At 40.9% G+C, this 22765-nt stretch overlaps 1 protein-coding gene across 3 annotated transcripts in view; it reads right to left on the bottom strand.

The window, feature by feature from the left end:
• The window catches only part of LOC115471036 (poly(rC)-binding protein 3-like), a 1141923-nt gene that overhangs the window by 419471 nt on the left and 699687 nt on the right, over nucleotides 1–22765 (bottom strand). The window contains exon 1 of one of the 3 annotated variants that reach the window (XM_030204727.1): nucleotides 19729–19797. The exons of 1 other annotated variant lie outside the window; for it this stretch is intronic. The gene's annotated coding sequence lies outside the window, so the exon portion shown is untranslated. Of the gene's footprint in view, nucleotides 1–19491; nucleotides 19540–19728; nucleotides 19798–22765 lie in introns of those variants that run through there. One more of the 3 variants, XM_030204715.1, reaches the window with a different exon arrangement.

Genomic DNA, 22765 nt, shown 5'->3' with positions numbered 1-22765 from the left:
ATGTCAGGTCTTTCCATTAAAGAACTCTTCATTGTCCTGTTTCTGGAGGTCAATGTGTGCTTTTGTTTTTGTATTTATAATAAGGCACTCAACATTGTGTACATAAAATTGGGCGTGCACCCAATTTGTGCAGACAACTGAGTACCAAGCCTATTAGTGCCAATAAATGGGTACTAACAATTATTGGTGCTAATTGGCATCAATCTGAATTTATGCACCCATCTTTCTAGGCACTATTCTATAAAGATGTGCACATAAAATTTTCAGCGCACAACTGAAAAGGTGGCATGACCATCGGAGGGGCATGGGTAGGTCACTAAAGATACATGCACTATTATAGTATTTGGGGCATGAAGATTTACACCAGGTTTCAGTTGGTGTAAATCCTCAGAACCAAAATTGGGTGCAGATCACAGAGCTAAGCACCATTTTATACATGGTGTCCAACTGAGCACCATTTATAGAATAGCGCTCAGCGCCATAAGAACAAGGAAGGATCCCCTACAGAAAGAAGTACAGTCCAACGAAGTAGGGAAGGGATGTAGGTCAACCAAAAACAAGTAGGACTTCAGAGGTAGGTAGATTAAAAAGTCTGTGGAGGAGTAGCCTAGTGGTTAGTGCAGCAGACTTTGATCTTGGGGAACTGGGTTCAATTCCCACTGCAGCTCCTTGTGACTGTGGGCAAGTCACTTAACCCTCCATTGCCCCAGGTACAAAATAAGTACCTGTATATATGTAAATTGCTTTGAATATAGTTGCAAAATGCCACAGAAAAGTGGTATATCAAGTCCCATTTCCCTTTACTGCCAAAAAACCAGTAGGATGGACTCAACATGGTCCAGTGTTTCGGCAACAGTATGCCTGCTTCAAGAGTCTAAATATCTGCAGTACTGTCTCAAAATATTTCTACAGAAAGGATATAATACAAAAAACACTGCAACAGTTAATCATCAGCAGAAAAAACGCCAAGGAGTTGCTGCTCAAAGCTTTTTGGTTGACCTACGTCCCTTCCCTATTTCGTTGAACAGTAGAATAGCACTCAGCTATTTACTGAACCTAGTCCTTAGTGAACTGCATGTAAAGTTCTGTTTGCATTCCTAAACAATTCTTTCATGTTAAAGTGGGAAAAAACACTTAAGCAAATCATCCTCTGAATGCAGAGGCTCTCAACCCAGTCCTCAGGACACATCCAGCCAATCTGCTTTTCAGGATATCCAACATGAACATGTATGAGATAGATTTGAATACAATGGAGGCAGTGCATGCCAAGCTATCTCACGTATAGTCATTATACTGAAAACCTGATTGGCTGGGTATGTACCGAGGACTGACTTGAGAACCACTGCCTTAATGGATAATAGTGGAGTTAATGACTTTGTGACAACTTTGCTTTGACATACTGTGAAACATAAAAACAGTCTAATAAATCTTTGTGTGGCTTTAGCCTTTAAATTGCAGTTATGACACATTGTCAGGTTTTTCTACACACACTATCATGCTTACTCATTTTGTTGATTTAAGGACGAGAGACTATCAATTTGTTAAGGCAAAAAAAAAGTGTTTAATAGAGTCTGTCACTTTATACAGAAACACATACCATAAGGACAGATAAGACCCATTTATTCTCTTGAGATTCCAGATCCAACTTGATCTCCAACGTTCACATCCTTTCACAACTAAGTACATAAGTAATGCCACACTGGGAAAAGACCAAGGGTCCATCGAACCCAGCATCCTCTCCACGACAGCGGCCAATCCAGGCCAATCCAACTACGGATCTTCCTCACTTATTGCAGATACATGACAACCACTGATTCTCAGAACTTTGAGCGTGCATAGACAGCGGATACCAAGCCGCTCATTACGAACACAGAATACAAGGTAACAAAATATGGGACTGGAGAACTTCTGCTGTATGTAGAGAATGCCAATTTCCTCCAAGTGCTCAAATCAAGAGAAGGGCCTTCATAGAAAAGGAACTTTCTGTACTGTGGCTATGGAAAATATCATATTGAATAAGGGCCAAAATTACCATCTTTCTTACAGCAAAGAAAACAAAAGGCATTTTCATTTCTAAAATGATGCCTTGAGTTCAGTCTAAGACAGAGACTGTGTGACAAATTACACATTGCTTACAAGCTAATTAAAGCCCTGCTCATTAAAGAGAATCGCAATCAGCACAAAATGGAGGAAAATGAATACAGACCAGATCCTGCGATTACTGGCCTTTCTTAAATTTGACCTTCCAAGATGGAATATGCATACCATGTAGTGAAACAAAAAAAGAATATACATTCTCTTGTAAAGGAGAAAATAACTGCTAAAAGAAATTCAGCAGCTCTTTCATGCACTATCTACAATATTTATAACAATATATAGTTGCCCGATAGCAGCATAGAAGAGTTTTCCTGGGAAGGAACTATATCGGAATGAAAGAACTCTACATAAAAAGCTCTGGAGGAATATCATCAGAAGCAGAAGAGTAACAATACGATGAAAGCATGCACCAGAGCGCTTTTCTTTCACACAGCCCTGCCCCTTAGAAAAAAATACCATGGTTTATGCTAGTTCTTTGTCTGAATAAAATGTTGCAGTTCAGAAGATAAAGACACATCGAGTCAAGCAATTAAACAGCTAAATAAATGAATCAGCAGAGCAGAAGTGGCAAATTTAATTACCGCTTAGTGCTAGGAAGGAGAATTAATTATAGGGTCCATGAACCACATGCCACTCTTTACCTAAAGCACGCACTTCAATTCTTCTGGATCAAGCATTGCAAATGCAGCAACAAGATGCTGAAAAACTAAGGCGCTATTCAGACTAGGATAAGAAAAGTTGTCCTACTAATGGTGCTGTCTGACATCAAAATGAGCTTTGTTTTCCATGACCAGAGTTCCAAATGTACAGTGTACCCTATGCCAGTACAGAAATGCTCCCATTCAAGAAATATCATTTATAACTTCTCTGGGAGTAGCAGTATTCTGTCTTCCTTCGACCTGGGAATAAGGCAGTTGCACAATATCCAGGCAGTCTGCGTTTTTAGAGCCTACTGAAGGGTTAATCCTGCCCTGAGGACAGGATGACGCCTTTAGGTTGATTTGTATTTGATATACCACCTATATGGTAAGCTCTAGAAAAGCAACCATGTTGGGTTCCCCATTGTAGTATAAATATTTTAAACTACAAATGATGCCCACAGTTCTGACTGTAGAGGAAAATCAGCAGAGGAAGAATAAATAAGAAGGGAGTCCTCCTACTGACCAGTGGACAATGCACAGGGACTGGGAAAATAGACCTTTGTGGGCAGTGATGACTCTTTTTCCCTTTCCCCCACTCATATTTCTGCCAGTAGCTGACTGAGGGGAAAACTCTGCCTTGGGAGCCATTGAGTTATATATCTGAGAAGGCCCCTCTTAAATATTTAGGCCCTGTGCTTTAATCTTATATTGCCTGTCCTCCATATGCAAGTTTCAGAAGGGCACAACTTGGAGACCACTGAAATTCTGTTTGGGTGAACAGTGTCTCATAGGCAAGAAATCCCAAGGTTCTTTCATGGTAAACCTGGGTTGCAAAACCAAACAAAGCATACATTTCATACCATGTCCCCCCACATGTCTGCAAATATTTGTATTTAAGGCAGCCTCTAATGACACTCCCATGGCGAGTTTGAAATGCTAATATCAAACTTCCTTCTCTCAGACTCTTCTAGTGTACTGATCTGACCTATAATAGGGTGATTGCTGGTGTATGTCCTTGGACTTCTAACACCCTGGAAAGACTTTGTGGAAGGTGGGAAGGACTGGGTGTTGGATTAAGTATGGGATCTTGTGAGGTTCCCTATCCATGACACTAAAAAAAGAAAAAGACTGACTTAGATCAGTGGTGATATCCTATAAACACTCATGCCCTATGGATGGCGGCTGGGATATCCTTAACAATACTGACTGAAATAACATGGCAGACTAGATGGACCAACTGGTCTTTCTGCCATCATCTACTATGATACTATGAAGCTTATTTTTGAAGAATATGGACATCTCAAAATTCCCAAATGGATGTCCATGTGCTTGAAATGTTCAAATCCCAATTTTGCAAAGAAGAAAACGGCCATACAACGTTACAGTATGTCCAAATAGTAAGGGGGAGTGTTTTGGGCAGGACTAGGGGGGACCCAAAATCAGGACATCCAATAGCGATTACCAAATGGGAAGAAACGCTTAAGTCTAAAAAGGAGGACATCCTAAGTTAGACCTGTTTCAGTCATGTTCAGGGTACAAAAAGGTGCTCTAATTGAGCAGCTGGCCACTGGAGGGATTAAGGCATGACATCTCCTTAATCCCTCAGTGGCTGCTGTCCCTCTCCATCTCCTCTGAAAGAGAAACTGAAAAGGGATACCAGGCTCTATGACAGCTTCAGGCATTATGGGCATCCTTAACAGAACAGGAAGCAAGTCTAAGGAGTAGGCTAGTGTTGGTGCAGTGGACCTTAAACCAAGGGACCCAGGTCTAAATCCCACTTTAACTCTTATTTTTATTGTGAGCCCTCCAGAAACAGAAATCTCCTACTGTACTTAAATATGTAAGCCACCTGCAAGCCTGAAGACTTCCGAAGTGGTGCACATTCAGGTACAGTAGGTATTTTTCTGTTCCTGGAGGGCTCCCTAACCACTAGGCTGCCTCTCTGCTCTGCAAGGACATCCGCGTGGCCATTCTTCTATGAATGCAGCCAAACAGACATCCTTGTCCCTGCTTTTTTGTTGGGTGTTTCAGTTTGCAAAATGGCTGTTCATGCTGGATGTCCTTCTCACATATTTTCAAACAGAGATGGACGTCTGTTTTGGATGCTATGAGCTGGATGTCTCTTCTGACTCGGACGTCCTTTCGAAAATACCCCTCTATGATACTATGGGGCTCACTTTCAAAGCACTTAGGGGCCCATTTGCTAAGCAGTGGTAGGGCTAACATGCGGGTAGTGTGCGCCAAATCGCTACCGCTGGAATACCGCAGGTGCCCAGTGATAATTCTGAAGTTGACACACGCTTCTTCCCACGGTAGAAAATTTTCTACCACGCTTACTAATTAACCATAGCTCAACAGATAAGAACTAAAATTTACCTTCAAATTCGTAAAACTGCAGCAGCTCGGCGGTAGTTCCCACCCCCAGCATGTGTCATATCTGGCACCAGTGTGTACCTAGTAGTAATCAGCCACTGTCATGTGCTGCCTGGTTACTGTCAGGTTAGCGCGGGAGCCCTTACTGCCACCTCAATGTGTGGAGGTAAGTGATCCCCCCCCCCCCTGAAATGGCTGTGAGGCAAGTGCTTCACTTGCCACACAGTCATTTCCTGAAAAAAAGAGAGAAAGATCTGCCTTTTACCCACTGCAGTAAAAGGGTGCCTCGGCGAATGTCAAAAACACGTGCTGACGCCAGCTCAGGCCCCCTTTTGCCACAGCTACGTAAAAGGGGCCCTATCTGATTAGCACATGGTTAGTAAGGGAGGCCTTACCACTTAGAAAATAGTTGTCAGTAAGGGCTCTAGTGCTAATGGCCACCTGATTAACGCGTGAGACCTTACTGCAAAGTCAGTGGGTGGTGGTAAGGTTTCAGGCCCAAAATTGACACGCACCAATTTTCATTTTGCCACACATCCATTTTCAGCCTCCCCCCCCCCCCCCCCAAAAAAAAGGCCTTTTTTTGCAGGTGCGCTGAAAAATGGACCTGCGCCCGTCCAAGACACACGTCTACACCAGTGCAGGCCATTTTTCGGTGCACCTTAGTAAAAGGACCCTTTAAGTAGTCCCTTTCCAAGCAAGGTTTCTCAGAGAGGCAGTTCCACAAAACCAGTGCTATGCAGGAGAAAGTGTGTGCACACATGTCTACTCATCTTCAAGACTTGATAGAAGGAATGCAAGCTAAAAAAAAAAAAAATCTCTGCTAGATTGTAAACTGAAACTGGAGAGAGTTTTTTAACCAGTCTTTCAAGCACAACTGTAAACCTAGATTATATATAGCCTTTAAAGTGATTCATATCATTTTTAACTGTAACCAATGTAACTTTGAAGGCATCAGAGAAATCTAATCTCTTGACTCACTTCTGGTTGGCATCCTTACAATTGTGGAAAGGGAAGCAAGGGAAGCAAGATGCTGAACATGTTGCAGCAGAGGAAAGAATAAAAGAAGAAAGGAGATGGATGCTGAAGACCACGGTAGAGGGTGAGGAGGAGAGAATACTAGAGATTGTACCGGTGCCACGTCCTAACCTGTGCTGAGTTGGCCCTGAACTGCCATTGCTTTGTGGGTTAAGTGAAGGTGGAAGCTGTCAGGATAATTTTGGTGAGGCCAGGGTCCATGTGCCCACTCTCCTCCCACCACTGTTTCCTCTAAGCTGAGCAGGAATCTTCCAACTGCATTGAAGCCAGTGAGGGGTGGTGCTTCAATGTTGTGTGTTCAATGGCTAGAGATAGGCAGGTTCCATGGAGTCCTTCAGAGCTTGCCTGTCCCTCTCTATTGAAAATGTGATAGTGACGCAGCACCCCCACTGGCAGGACTGTAGGTGGAGTTCTCAACTCAGTCCTCGGGACACACCTAGCCAGTCAGGTTTTCAAGATACGCACAATGAATATGCATGAGAGAAGATTTGCATGCACTATCTCCATTGTATGCGAATCTTTCTCATGTGTATTTATTGTGGGATCCTGAAACCTGACTGGCATGGTATGGCCCGAAGACTGGACTGAAAACCCCTGGCCTAGAGGGAACAGTGCTCCCTCCCCAATTCTGATGGTTATGGGAAGGGTCCAAAATGAAAAACATTTCTAAACTAGAACACTGAACAAAAGAACACTTTAAAAAATTTGTTTCAGGTTTTAAACTATTTGAGATGGATATTTTTGCAGCCCTGCTCAATACTTTTTTTTAAATTATTTTATTTTAATATTATACTTACATATCACATCACTTTAGAGACCCAATATAATTTACATTCAATAAAATCCTATAAATAACATTAAAATGAGATAATATTTTTTTCATTAATTCCAAATAGTTTCATACAGCCAAAAATAGCAATCAAATTTGAACTAGCCTGAACATCTGCTTAGTTCAAACTAACATAGTTCAAAAAGTTGTGGGATAAATACAGAGGTTCTCTACATGACATGAAGATGGAACAAAGCAGAGAGAATTTCCACTCAAATAGCTTTCACCCTTTCAATAATAATAATAATAATAATAACAACAACAACAACAATAATAATAAGCATTAAAAAAAGGCATGGGGTGGGTAGACTACACTGGGCATCAGTTACAAAGACAAAAAGTGTGTGTGTGCAGGGGAGGGAGGGTGTAACACCACAGGTGCAATCCTAACTGCTTTTCTGGGCAGACTGGATGGGCCATGCTGGACTTTATCTGCAATTATTTCTTCATTGTACTATGACATTATGACAGTTCCACTGCTAATAATAATACTCCACTATTTATTGATGGTTGTAACATTTCTGGAGGATTTTACCTTGTAGAATGAATAATATTCTACATATCTGTGTGAAATTTCAAAATAATAAAGGAAAATACTCCTCCACAAGTCCATGAATTAAGGAGATCATTTTATAACAGGATGTCTATGTGGAAGTTGGAGAAAAAGGCGCCTATACGTAAGCCTATATTTCTTTATAAAATAAGCTCCCAGAACCAGGCCCCACAACAGATAAACCCTCATACACAAATTTACACCTGCTCCAAAGGAGGCATACATGTGTACACTGTCCTCCAACTCTATATAGTGCATCAAATGTCAGGCACCAATTCGGCACATAGGACCAGATTCTATATATGGTGCTTAAAAAATCCATGCAGAAAACATTTCCGCCTAAGCGAATTCTATAAGATTTAGGCACGGTATATAGAATATGCTTAGTTGATATCCCAGCACCTAACTACATCCCTCCATTAACACCAATGAAAATGTTAATACATCCCTGCATGTAGATTTATGTGGACTGGGCCATATTCTATAACAACACGCATAATATTTGGGAATGCACACAAAATGCCCATTTCCCCACCAATGGCCAGGTCCCTTTTGCACTGCATACTTTAGAATTTAGCAGCAGTTCATTACAGAATACGCTTAGCGAGTTATGTGCGTAAATTCTAATTATTGCCCAATTAGTGTTCATTATTGCTTCTTAAGTGCTCTTAAAAATGCTGATTGGCTTGTTAAGCCAATTAAGTTCCATATGTTGTTATAGAATATGCTTAGATTTCAGCGCGGAACGCTAGACACGATATATAGAAAACGGCAGATAATGACCGCACGACAACAGCAGTTATGTGCCATAGCAGTGGTGAAACTGGAGAAACGTGTGTTAGTGCACTTAAATGCTATGCTGTAATTTTGCACCTAAGGGCTCTAGGGCATGACTGCAAGGGGTCATTCACATGGGAGGGGCCTGGAAGGGTCATGGGTGTTCTGACCATTCCAGCGCACGCTTTATAGAATACTGCCAGCTGCGCCTGCATGGTGCCACATTTAGTCGTGAGCATTTACATCTGCCATAAAGCAAGCATGAGCATTTATGCCTAAATTTACAGTTACAAGACAGCAAAAGAGAGGGTCCAAAAGTACACAAACGGAAGCAGCAAAAAAGCACAAAAGGGCCTCCAGAACTGGAACAATGGCACAGTCTTTACTGAAATGGACCCGACACAGGCCGTGTTTTGGTGCAGAAAAGCACCTGCCTCAGGGGTCAATTTAGTATTCCTTTCAGTTGGAAATAACCCAAATTGTCCTTAAAAAAATATTTTGATCTGCAGCAGATTGTACCACATGCTCCCAAATGCAGTAGTGGATATCAAAGAACTTTCTTGGTGGTTCTTTGATATTCCTCTAGACTGCTGCATTCAGGAGTGTCTGGTACAATCTGCTGCTGATCAAAACATTTTTTTAAAGGGACAATTTGGGTTATTTCCAACTGAAAGGAATACTAAATTGACCCCTGAGGCAGGCGCTTTTCTGCACCGAAACACGGCCTGTGTCGGGTCCATTTCATTAAAGACTGTACCATTGTTCAAGTTCTGGAGGCCCTTTTGTGCTTTCTTTGCTGCTTAAATTTACAGTTACATCATGTAAAGCCTGCTATAGCCAGCAAAGCATTCTTAGCAGATAACAACTATAGATACTAGATTACTAGTCTAGGATGTGACAGTGTAATCATAAAAAAAAAAAAGCTTTATCATGACAGTTTAATTATCCAGAATATATTTTGGAAACATAATTTTTTAAAAAAGCTTTGTTAAAAGTACTAAAGATAAAACTTTAACTTCATTAGGGAGAGTAGACCAAATACCTGCTGCCTGATAAGAGAGGAAAGACATAAACATTCTTTTTGATGAACCCCCCCCCCCTCGGGACTCGAGAATGACAGAGTCATTACATTTCGAACATTATAATACAGACTGGCAAATGGTCTACAAATAAGATGACTCAAACCATTGCCGACTCATGCTATTATTTAATAAAATATTTGGCATGCAGATTTGCAGTTACAGAATACTAGCATAGCTCTCAGATTTTTGCTACCCTTCCTAGCCAGTATGGCAATTCTTACGTTCTTATAATCTTGCTACTCTTTGGGTTTCTGACAGGTAGATTGGTCACTGCTGGAAGCAGGATACTGGTTTAGATGGACGGTTGGTCTGACACAGTAGGACTCTTCTTATGTTCTTATGTAGAACTTCCACCTATGTATGTACTCTGACAAAATATGGGTGTACATTCTGGCCAAACTATGCTCACAGGAATACCTAGGCGTAGTGTGTAAATAAGCATGCGGGATATTGTTGCTAACGTCTAAGGGCTAGCAGTTATTCTTAAGGTTGTGCTAGTCTACAATCCAGGACAAGGTACCACAGGTGGGATTAGAGCCCACAATCCCTGAATGACAAGCCATTGACTGTCATGAGACAGTAGGTAGTGTAGAGGTTAGAACAGGTAGCTTGCTATTCAGGGGTTGTGGGTTCTAATCCTACCAGTGGTACCTTTTCCTGGGTTGTAGACTAACTTGACATTAAAAATGGTTGCTAGCCCTCAGACTCTGGAATATTGTCACCACACATACTTAAATGAGAAAATTCAGCTGTGCTTTACACACAGAAAATGCTTTATAAATTTACCCCTCAAATTTATTTGCATCTGCTACAATTACTGTAGTTCCAGGTAAAAAGGAAGAGGCTTTTTATCACATATATGGATTTTTACATCGTTGACAGGCTCGTGTCTGAAGCTGATGATCCAAATCCCACAACAGTCAGCATGTGGCTGAAGGAAGGTGAAAAGCTCTAACTTGAATCATTTCCCTTTCTCTGTGTAGTTTCTTTTATGATTTCCTTTTTGAAAATAACAGTTTATAGATCCAGTTTATTGGGAAAAAACTGGAGGCATCTACAGAGATGAAGGTAATGGTTGTTTTGGAAAAAAGAAACTAGAAAAACAGTTTAATTTGCAGTCTTGCTTTTGTAGAGAAAAGTATTCAGAAGTACAAATAGATGCATTTCAAAAAGCAAAACAGGACTGGCTCAGTTTCTCCTTTATGATCTAGAAACCTGGAAAATCCCAGCAGATGTTGTCAGCTTATTTTAGGTTCCTTTCTCCAGTTGAGAGGAGAAAATGCAGCATTCTGTTAAGCATAAAGCTATAATTTATTTATTTAGTAGGATTTATTTACCGCCTTTTTGAAGGAATTCACTCAAGGCGGTGTACAGTAAGAATAGATCAAACATGAGCAATAGACAATTACAGCAGTAAAAACATTCAAATAACAATACAAAGTATGGCATAGTACACTACATTACAATGTCAACACAGTACGTAATAGAACATTATAACTGATAGTGAAGGGTAAGGCAAAGTTGTTTAGTATAGTATAATGTTTAGGGAATCTGTTTACAGACAGATCAGCTGAACCAAATAGAAGAACAAATTCCACATTTTGCAATGCAGACACAACACAGTGAAGACAACAAGAGGTCAATGGTGCACTGCAGTCCTTTACTAAATATCTTCAAGGAAACACTAATGACTGGACACGGGCTGTGTTTCAGCTCAATAGGCCTTCCTCAGGAGTCTATATAAAATCAACATTATATAAACATAAAAGCAGAGAGGTGTGGTAGCCGTGTTAGTCCACTCTTAAAGGTTATCAATAGAAATCAAACAAAATAAAACATGGAAAAGAAAATAAGATGATACCTTTTTTATTGGACATAACTTAATACATTTCTTGATTAGCTTTCGAAGGTTTCCGATCTGACGAAGAAGGGCAACCTTCGAAAGCTAATCAAGAAATGTATTAAGTTATGTCCAATAAAAAAGGTATCATCTTATTTTCTTTTCCATATTTTATTTTGTTTGATTTCTATTGATAACCTATAAACATAAATAAATAAATAACTAATAACAATATATAACATAATACATAATTAACATGTAAACTAAAAATATATGCTTATGAAAAAAATCATAAATAATCTATGAGAACCTGTGAAATGAGCACATTAAAAATTTGATATTGAATTATACATAATCTAAAATACATAAATTAAAACTGCCAAATCAAAAATCACAAATACAAAATGTTCACAGAGATATCACAAACATTTATGAGAATTAATGAGAATAAAAACAAATATGTCAGTTTTCTAAAATACAAGATAAAAACTAACATAAAAAGCGAGATAAAGGTATTGGTCAGAACAGTGACCCTTGAACAAAAATGAATATAGTAATAATATGGAAAACAAATACTTTGTTTTTACCTTGAAGTGTTTGCCCAATGGATATATACAACTTTGTTCTCTTGGAACATAAAACAAGCATCCTAAAGTAATCAATGTTACAGATAAACATACTCAACATTGTACAAAAGTACTATAAAATCAATATCTAAGCAGAAAGTGAGAAAATAAGCAAAAAAGAAAAGGGAGAAAGGAAGGGGAGGGGTGTGTGTGAGGGGGAGTGCAGGGAAAGGGAGAAGGGGAAGGGAGGGAGGGAGGGGGAAGGAAAGAGGGTTGGGGAGGGAAGGGTAGGAATGGGAAAAGGGAAAGGAAAGGAAAGGAAGGGACGGGAGGGATGGAAGGGGAAGGGGAAAGGGAGGGAGAAAAGGGGAAGACAGAGAAGAGGGAATGAGGTAGGAAATAGAAAAAGAAAAAACAAGGTGGGGAAGGAGGAAGGGAAAGAAAGGAACAAAGCAACACAACAGATGTGAATGTCAGCTGCAGTGCACTGGACCCATGTATGAGTAAAAGTGTGTGACATAAATTAATATACAAAGATAAGGATCAAATATATTGCAAACATGACAATCCGTATGAGTGAGTGAATAGATGCTCCGCTGTTTTTACGTTTTGCAAAGAAGTCTATAGGCAAAGTTGTGTGAAGCAGTGTAAAATAAAACTACTGTAACCGCGTGTGTGAAGGAACAAAAAACCTCTATACTATCACACAATTACCAAAAGGCAGTGATGACGGAAGTATTGGTGCCGAAACCACTGTTATGGGGCAGTGTTATATAGCTTACCAAATGTTGTTCGTCGCATGGAAAACAAAGCACTACCAAACAAAGCTGAATATATATTTTAATGTGAACTATTTCTGTTCTATTCTTTCTCATGAACATAAAAAAGAACTTACATTTAGGGTGCTGATGCAAGAAACTTTCGCTGAAGTATCAGTAGAGACTGTGTTTCATCAAATTGCATCAAAACCAAACCCAGGTTTGTTGGATAGCTGTTATTATCTTGTATTTTATTCGCATTAATGTTTGTGGTATCTCTGAACATTTTGTCTTCAGGATTTTTATTTGCCAGTTTTAATTTATATATTTTTAGATTACATGTAATTCAATTTCAAATTGTTAATGTGCTCATTTCACAGGTTTTTGTAGATTTATCATTTTTTCATAAGCATATATTTTTGGTTTACTTGTTATTTATGTACTATCTTATACATTGTTATTTATTTAGATTTATATAATGTTGCTTTTATATAGACCCCTGAGGAAGGCCTATTGAACCAAAACATGGCCTGTGTCAAGTCGGTGGTGTTTCCTTGAAGATATTCATTAAAGGACTTTAGTTAACCATTGACCTCTTGTTGTCTCCACTGTGTTGTGTCTGTATAGATAGATCAAAACACACAAGAAGCCTGAACCTCATTTCCTCTATCTCTATCTCTCTCCCATATATTGATTTATGAATTTTTTTTTTACATTTCTGATTTTGATTTGATAAGTGTTGATAAGCTAGAACCCTGATATTTGCTGGCAGCTAGCACCTGGCCGGTCATGCCCAGATATTCAATATTTATGGAGGAGTACGCAAATGGTTAGAACAGCATGCTGAGAACCAGGAGAGCCTGATTTATATCCTACTGTGGCTCTTTGTAAATTTGGGCAAGTCACTTAGGGCCCCTTTTACCAAGCTGCAGCAAAAGGGGGCTTGCGCTGGCACGGTGTGTGTTTTTCATGCGTGCCAAGGCCCCCTTTTATCACAGCTGGGAAAAGGGAAATCTCCCTTTCCTACAGGAAATGGCCGTGTAGCAAGTAAAGCACTTGCCACATGGCCATTTCGGGGGGGGGGGGGGGATCCCTTACCAACACCCATTGAGATGGCAGTAAGGGCTCCCAACCCGGCGGTAATTGGGCAGCATGCGGCACTACCCGATTACCGTCGGGTACACTCCGGCGCTACAAAAATAAATCTTTGTAGCGCTGGAAATGATGGCATACTAGGGATGAGAAGTACTGCCAGGCTGCTACGGTAGCCCGGCGGTACTTCCTGTACAGCGAGCGGTAAGCCGCTTAGTAAAAGGACCCTTAACCCTTCATTGCCTCAGGTACAAATTTACATTGTGAGCCCACTAAGGATAGGGAAAATATGTACCTGAATGTAACTTGTCTTGGAAAAAAGCACAAGTTGAATAGATACATAAAACATAAATATCCAGGGCTAATTTAGCGATTAGCGCTTAAAAAACCATTGATGACCACTGGCTGAATATCAGGTGGCTGAAAGCCCACCTCTTTGACACTGCTTTTGACTCCTAACCACTACTCACTTGCCCTGTATCCTTTTATCCTTTACCTCTTAGTTGTTCTATCTGTTTGTCTGTCTGTCCTATTTAGATTGTGAGCTCTTTGAGCAGGGACTGTCTTTTCATGAATGATGTACAGCGCTGCGTATGCCTTGTAGCGCTATAGAAGTGATAAGTAGTAGTAGTAGTAGGTGTGTGTATGTGTGTGTGTGGGGGGGGGGGAGAGATACAAGGTTGTTACTGTAGTCAAAGACAACTGTGGTTAAGAAAGTGTGCTTTGAGTTACATCAATTACACTCCATTATAACTTATTTTTATGAGAAGCACTTTAGATTATTAGTTCAAGCATTGGCATTATCCCATTTGGGCTACTGCAATTGTCTTTATTCTGGAACTGATACAGTGGGGGAAATAAGTATTTGATCCCTTGCTGATTTTGTAAGTTTGCCCACTGACAAAGACATGAGCAGCCCATAATTGAAGGGTAGGTTATTGGTAACAGTGAGAGATAGCACATCACAAATTAAATCCGGAAAATCACATTGTGGAAAGTATATGAATTTATTTGCATTCTGCAGAGGGAAATAAGTATTTGATCCCCCACCAACCAGTAAGAGATCTGGCCCCTACAGACCAGGTAGATGCTCCAAATCAACTCGTTACCTGCATGACAGACAGCTGTCGGCAATGGTCACCTGTATGAAAGACACCTGTCCACAGACTCAGTGAATCAGTCAGACTCTAACCTCTACAAAATGGCCAAGAGCAAGGAGCTGTCTAAGGATGTCAGGGACAAGATCATACACCTGCACAAGGCTGGAATGGGCTACAAAACCATCAGTAAGACGCTGGGTGAGAAGGAGACAACTGTTGGTGCCATAGTAAGAAAATGGAAGAAGTACAAAATGACTGTCAATCGACAAAGATCTGGGGCTCCACGCAAAATCTCACCTCGTGGGGTATCCTTGATCATGAGGAAGGTTAGAAATCAGCCTACAACTACAAGGGGGGAACTTGTCAATGATCTCAAGGCAGCTGGGACCACTGTCACCACGAAAACCATTGGTAACACATTACGACATAACGGATTGCAATCCTGCAGTGCCCGCAAGGTCCCCCTGCTCCGGAAGGCACATGTGACGGCCCGTCTGAAGTTTGCCAGTGAACACCTGGATGATGCCGAGAGTGATTGGGAGAAGGTGCTGTGGTCAGATGAGACAAAAATTGAGCTCTTTGGCATGAACTCAACTCGCCGTGTTTGGAGGAAGAGAAATGCTGCCTATGACCCAAAGAACACCGTCCCCACTGTCAAGCATGGAGGTGAAAATGTTATGTTTTGGGGGTGTTTCTCTGCTAAGGGCACAGGACTACTTCACCGCATCAATGGGAGAATGGATGGGGCCATGTACCGTACAATTCTGAGTGACAACCTCCTTCCCTCCGCCAGGGCCTTAAAATGGGTCATGGCTGGGTCTTCCAGCACGACAATGACCCAAAACATACAGCCAAGGCAACAAAGGAGTGGCTCAGGAAGAAGCACATTAGGGTCATGGAGTGGCCTAGCCAGTCACCAGACCTTAATCCCATTGAAAACTTATGGAGGGAGCTGAAGATGCGAGTTGCCAAGCGACAGCCCAGAACTCTTAATGATTTAGAGATGATCTGCAAAGAGGAGTGGACCAAAATTCCTCCTGACATGTGTGCAAACCTCATCATCAACTACAGAAGACGTCTGACCGCTGTGCTTGCCAACAAGGGTTTTGCCACCAAGTATTAGGTCTTGTTTGCCAGAGGGATTAAATACTTATTTCCCTCTGCAGAATGCAAATAAATTCATATACTTTCCACAATGTGATTTTCCGGATTTAATTTGTGATGTGCTATCTCTCACTGTTACCAATAACCTACCCTTCAATTATGGGCTGCTCATGTCTTTGTCAGTGGGCAAACTTACAAAATCAGCAAGGGATCAAATACTTATTTCCCCCACTGTATATAGTTCTAGAAAAAGCTCCAACTTCTTCAAAATGCTGCAGTTAAACTTATATTTTATTCCCATAAATATGATCATTCTACTGCTTAGCCGCATATATTACATTGGCTTCCTATAAAATACTGAAATAAAAAAAATATCTTCCCGTCAATATTCAAACCAATTAAAAAGGCAGGATAGTCTTCTGCCCAGTTAAATCACTTGTGTCTGCCTAATCATGATAGTCAACAGCACTTAACCAGACAATGCCACAGAATATCAGCACTAATCCCCCCCCTCTCCGTCCGCACTGTCCAGTTATTGCTGGAGTGAACTGTGGGCAGAGCTGGTACTTAACCAGTTAGCTATGATATTCAAATCACTACCCAGTTCAGTGGTTAAAGTGAGGCAAGGAAAAAAGCTGTCCTAATTTATCTGCCAAGCCGGTGTCCGGTTAATTTCCAGGTAGTGGCATCAGAGTTTCTGGTGCCCCTCCCTCCATTGCAGTGCAGATCCCCACTATCAACAGCCCCTGATGGTAGGAAGGCCTCAACTGAGTCCCCCCAACCCTATAGGCCCTTCTAGTTTGTACCATGAGTCTGCCACTAGAGTTCATGGTGGCCATTTTGTGACTGGAGCTGCGACAGACAGTAAGCGAGCATTGCTTCTGCCTGTGGGACCCCTTAGACCACCAGAGATATACAAAGTAGGCCCGAGGAAACCTATGTTTTTTTTTTTTTGGGGGGGGGGGGGGAGCTCAGTCAGGGCTTTTCTTACATCCTGGGTGGAAGGGAGGAGGGATCCAGGTCACAGGGAAGGGAGAGAGAAATCAGAAGGGGTGAGGGCATAACATTGTATGTATGTGTGCAGTTGTATCACCCTCTTTAATCTTTTTGCATCACTCATTAAGTACAATTTTATCATGGCCAGTATTTTGTTTTGAGTCTGCTTTAAAAAAAAATTCACACAGACTACTTTGTATTATTTGATGAATAAGACTACTTTGTTTTAGTTGATCTAGCCTTTGCTGGAACACATATCTTTACAATGCAGAAACTGATAGTCACAAACGGTAATTACAGCGAGGAAATTCATTTCCTGAGGGCTGATCACCAATTCGAAAGCAATCTATAACTTCCGTGTGCTATAACTTCATTTGCAGAGTCATGAAACATGCCACTGTGAGCTAATGTTCGACTCACAAACAAATGCTATATTATGTAAGGGGCCTTTTACCAAACCGTGGTGAAGTTTTTGCACGTACCACCAAGCAAATGCCCAACTTAGCACACAGTAACTGCAAAGCTTCTGTGGTGATTCATCTGCATTATCTGCATTGGTGGCGGCACGCAGGAAGTTACACACCCATTCCTTGCCCATAACCCACCTATTTCTCACACTTTTCCAGGATATGAAGCTTGTCCCCCCTGCCCCCTCTCAGCGGGCCTGGCGTGCAGTGTTATAGAGCAGCGCATAGACAGATGCACACTTAAGTTCAAGTTACCTCCAATTAATACCGGTGATTGATTGTTAATGGCTGGTTAACTAATTAGTTTGCATGTGGTTCTCAAATCCATGCCCAAATTTGGGTACCCAAATATGAACACCATCCCCCTAATTCTATAAAAGTCACCAAAAATTGTGTGTGCAAATGTGGGTGTGTGCTCAACTTGCATGTTCAATTTAATTGAATAACAAGCTAATCGGTGCCAATCATTGGCATTTAAACAAACAATTATTGGCACTAACTAGATGTAATTGTAACTTACGTGAGTAAATTTAGGCACAGGATCTACACCTAAAATTTGTGCAAGAATAAAAAAAAAGGGTGTGGAAAAGGGAGGGGCATGGGCAGAACGGGGGCGCTTCTAGCATTTGCGCATGACGTTATAGAATACACGGGATACATTTGCACCACATTTCAGTTGGTGCACATGGTCACACCTAAAGTTAGGCATGACTCCCGGGCATAAGCACTACTCTAAAAACTATGCCTAACTTTAAGCTCAGCTTATAGAATATCACTATCTTCAGTGCTGACTTTTTAGGGGCCATATATAGAATCTAGCCCCATGTGTAGCATCTGGGGGATAAAGCTTTTGTTTTCTTGACACATTTGAAAGTGTTAAAACAGGATATATATACTGGGCAATTATTTCTGGCTTTTCAAATATATCGGTTTAGTAAGCATGCCGTTATCATTATTTTTTTTGTTCATTTTTTGCTTTTATAATAATAGACTGTCTAAATGTACAGATAGTTGGTAACCCCTGGTGGGAAGCGTTAGACTGAAAAAGCAGGAACATCACTAAGCCCTACCTATACCAATTGATTGGTAAGGGACGCATGGATCAGTTAATAGATTATTGCTAAGGCTAAAACAGAAAAGTATGGGAGAGGTCTTTTCTGTCACTGCATTGGACGTTGCTATCCATATGTAACAGATACTGAATAGAGACAGATTATTATTTTAATATAGAATTTATAGTGATAATTACAGATTCAATATTATTTGCATTCTTAATATGAACGACTTCTAAAAACACTGCATGTTTGAAGCCTCTAACATACAAAGAGGAAACCACCATCACACCTTAAAACTTGAAAAATAGCCCTTTGCACAAATAGAGAGCACAATGTTTCCAGTTGTTATAAACTACACAGCTCCGGTTTTTCAAAAAAAAAAAAAAATGCACTGAGTTCAAAAACATAACTCTTTCCTGAGTCTTTTCCACTGTGTATACAGTCTCATGCTGTTAACAAACGAGTTTTTCCGCTCCCTTCGGAGTAGCTGAAGGACCTTCCTGCAGGTTTCTACTATTAGTCTCTACCAAAGATTTAAGAAAAAATGTCTGTTGAAGTTCACGTCCAAAAACTAAATTACTATCTTCCATCAAGTAATAACTGAAAAACTGAGGGAGTATGGGGAAGCTTACACTGATTATTGACTGCTGCATAAGACTGCTATGAAAAGCAGTCAACTACAACAATTGATTCTGCACACAGAAAGACTCCGGGGACCAGAAATAATGTTCTTACAGCAGAATATTCCGAGGGCAAGGATCACTTCCTTACAAATTAGCCAGTTTGGTCTTCGAAATGTGTCCCTTAAAAGCAGGATTCACCATGCCCCTTAATATTTAAACAAGGAAAGCAGGAACACAGCAAAATATCTGTAGCTAATAACTAAAAGAATTATTTAGGCTTCCTTTAATTATTAGTAGAGTTTTTTTTCCCTTCTATTTACAAGTAGCACAACAGTCCATTATGTTCCGTTTTAATGTCTTACTGACATCTGCAGTTTCATCTCCCCCCTACCCCCACCCCGATCCATCCTGTCTCCTAAGTGTAATTTATTGCCCTTTCTGAAAATCTTTCCCACACAGAATGAGCTCACTCAGTGCCTCTGCATAATACTTTTACTTACAGAACAGTCATTCAGGCTCGCAGGCTGACGCTACTCCTTTCTTCACAAGCACTCCCCAGAAAAGAAAACAACAAGAAAACCCAAACTACAAGACATCTGTAAGACATGACGGAAGAGGAGGAGAGAATCCCCCCTCCCCAGCCCCCCACCCCCCCAAAAAGCAAGAAAAGTTGTCTTCGGAATGGATGAATGCAACACACAGCACAATCAGCAGCTTATTCTGCACAAGATACTCACGGGAGTAGATCCCTGATACTTCACATTGTTCAGCGGGTACAGCACAAAATGCCATCCCAGTCTACCAAGGCAGGGCAAAGCCCTCCTCTCATTGGTCGCTCATCCCAAAGTGCCTGGCAAAGGTTTGTAAGTGCTCAGCGTAGGAAAGTACTGCTCTGTGGCTTTCATTCAATTTTACCTGCCCTAGACTCCAGGGAGTCATGCTATTAAGCAGCAGCTCTAGTAGGTCAATGGAGTTAGCTTAATTAAATTGCTTTCCCTCCCCACAATTCCAGCCAGCAAGATTTAGGGCGCAGGGACTTGGCTCTGCTTGTACAGAAAGGAATGATCCGGGCTAATCAACTGATGGAGGAGCATCGTTCATTTATTTTCTTTCTTTCTTTTTTTTTTTTTTTTCCACTGAGCTTGTACACAGGCCAAGTGTCACTGGCAATGGAAACAAATTGGGCACAATGAGACAGAACGTTGTACTAGTGCCCTGTCCTTAATCTATTCCTTATCTGTATGTCTCTCACCACATCCACTGCTGGCAAAGGACTGTGGAGGAGGTAGGCGGCAGCATAGTAAAACAGACTTGCTCTGGGGGGGGGGGGGGGGGGGGGGGGGATCAGGAATCTGAAAGAAGCAAATCCAAAAAGTATTGACCAGATCAGGCACACTCAGGGCTCCAAAATGCACTGAACTAACAAGGCTTTATGTGAAATCTTCTGTATGTGTGAAAACACTGAATCAAATTGGGTTCCTTAAAAGAAATGGGGGGGGGGGGGGGAATGGTCTTACACTGTTCCCTCTAAACTGAGCAGGAGTCCTCCAACTGCATTGCTGACAGTGGGAGGTGGTGCTTCAATATAGTGTTTTTAATCACTAGGCGGGACATAAAGGGGCCTCTTTTACTAAGCCGTGTAGGTGCCTATGCGCGCCCAGCGTGCGCCAAAATGGAGTTACCGCCCAGTTACTACGTGGCCCTTGTGGTAAAATTCATTTTCGGCAGGCGTCTGAAAAATATTTTTTTAATTTTAGGATGCGCGCAAAGTGGCATTTGGCATACATAGCTCATCACCGCCCGATTACCGCATGAGTCTTTTACTGCTAGGTCAATGGCTGGCGGTAAGGTCTCAGACCCAGAATGGACGCGCAGCAATTTTCATTTTGCCACACGTCCATTTTTGGCAAAAATATAAAAAAGGCCATTTTTATAGATGCACTAAAAAATGGATCGGTGCGCACCCAAAACCTGCACCTACACTACCACAAGCCATTTTCCAGTGCGCCTTTGTAAAAGGACCCTAAAGTTTCCCTGGAGCCCTGCAGAGCTTACCTATCCCTCACTATTAAAAATGTGAAAGTGAAACAGCACCCCCCCCCCCACACACACACACACATACACTGACAGGAGTGGAGGGGGAGGACTCCCACTCAGCTTAGGGAAAAGGGGAAGGGAGTGCAATGTAGTCTGGATGAGCAAAAATCAAAGGTTCAAAGGTTCAATGGTTATATTTATTTGATTTCCAGCTTAGAGGCAGACCATCAAAGCGGTGTACATAAATTAAAATAATAGAAAATAAAGTTACAATCCATAATAAATAAATAACATACAAAAGACATCATGAACAGAGATATGAACAAAAATACAAATAATTCTGCTGTGGTCCAACAGCCCCCGACTAAAGAGTCGTTCATATCTACGTATATGCCTAGATCACCTATTAAAGGCTGCATGAAACAGATGAGCCTTTAGCTTGGCTTTAAACTTTGGAAGAACATTCTCTGTACATAATGTTAGTGGCAAGGCATTCCACATGGTGGGACTCACTGCATTACACATTAACCCTCTCTGTTTACTAAGCCACACTAGTGGCTGGTGGTACGCTAATGCCGACACAGCCCATTCACTCTTTCACTTTGAATGGGCTGTGTCTGTATTGCTGTGCAGCTTAATAAACAGGGAGGTAAATGTTTGCTTTGTTTTTGGTTCTTTTTTTTTTGGGGGGGGGGGGAGTTTATCCCCAATTTTTTGACTTTTGTTTCACAAATCCATTTTAATAATAAAAAAAAGTTTTCAATGTTGTTAGAACTTCTTAGAATGCACTAACTGATCAAATGCATGTTAATTCATAGGTTAAACAGATTTAGTGCACACCAAGGGGTATATTTTACTAAAGTGCATTAGGTTTTTACACTTAATGTGCCCTAACAGCAAAAATCAGCATGGGTTAGGTACAAATGCATAGTAATGAATGCTATATACATGAAAATTTGGTGCCAGCTATTTTAATTTTATGATAGTATTCCATTCTTTTCTATCAAAACGAAAGAAAAAAAGAGTGGATAATAGCATTCATAAAAATAGAATGCAAACACAGTAACACAGTAGTTTAATCAATAAACAATAGGCACAAAAAAGTTTCTTTGAAACTATTGTCTACTATTTCTTTGGCATTGTCTCTACATCACCCTTTTTTTCTCCCTAAAGAATATAAAGGGCATAGTTTTCAGCATGGGCTACTTTAAAGATGTATTAGATCATGAAGGAGCAAAAGGTCCACACAGGGAGGACAAAGCCAAAGTGGAGAGACTGAATACATTCTTTGTTGTTGTTTTTTTTTTTTTTGGAAAAGGATGTGAGAGATTTACCTGTACCTGAAACGGTTTTCAAAGGTGATGATGTGGAGGTACTGAAAGAAACCTCAGTGAACCTGGAAGATGTCCTGAGCCAAATCGACACATTAAAGAGTAGTAAATCACCTGGACCAGATGGCATGCACCCTAGGGTACTGAAAGAACTCAAACATGAAACTGCTGACCTGCTTTTAGTGATCTGTAACCCGTCATTAAAATCATCCATAGAACCTGAAGATTGGAGGGTGGCGAATGTAATGCCGATTTTTAAGAAGGGTTCCGGGGTGATCCGAGAAATTACAGATCAGTAAGCCCGACAACAATACTGGGTAAAATAGTGGAAACTATTATAAAGAATACAATTTCAGGATACATAACACATAGATAAACATGGTTTAATGGGACAGAGTCAGCATGG

Source organism: Microcaecilia unicolor, chromosome 1 (genome assembly GCF_901765095.1).
Source record: "Microcaecilia unicolor chromosome 1, aMicUni1.1, whole genome shotgun sequence".
NCBI lineage: Eukaryota > Metazoa > Chordata > Amphibia > Gymnophiona > Siphonopidae > Microcaecilia > Microcaecilia unicolor.
The sequence above is the reverse complement of the archived record's forward strand: the minus strand, read 5'-3'. Positions and strand labels throughout refer to the sequence as shown.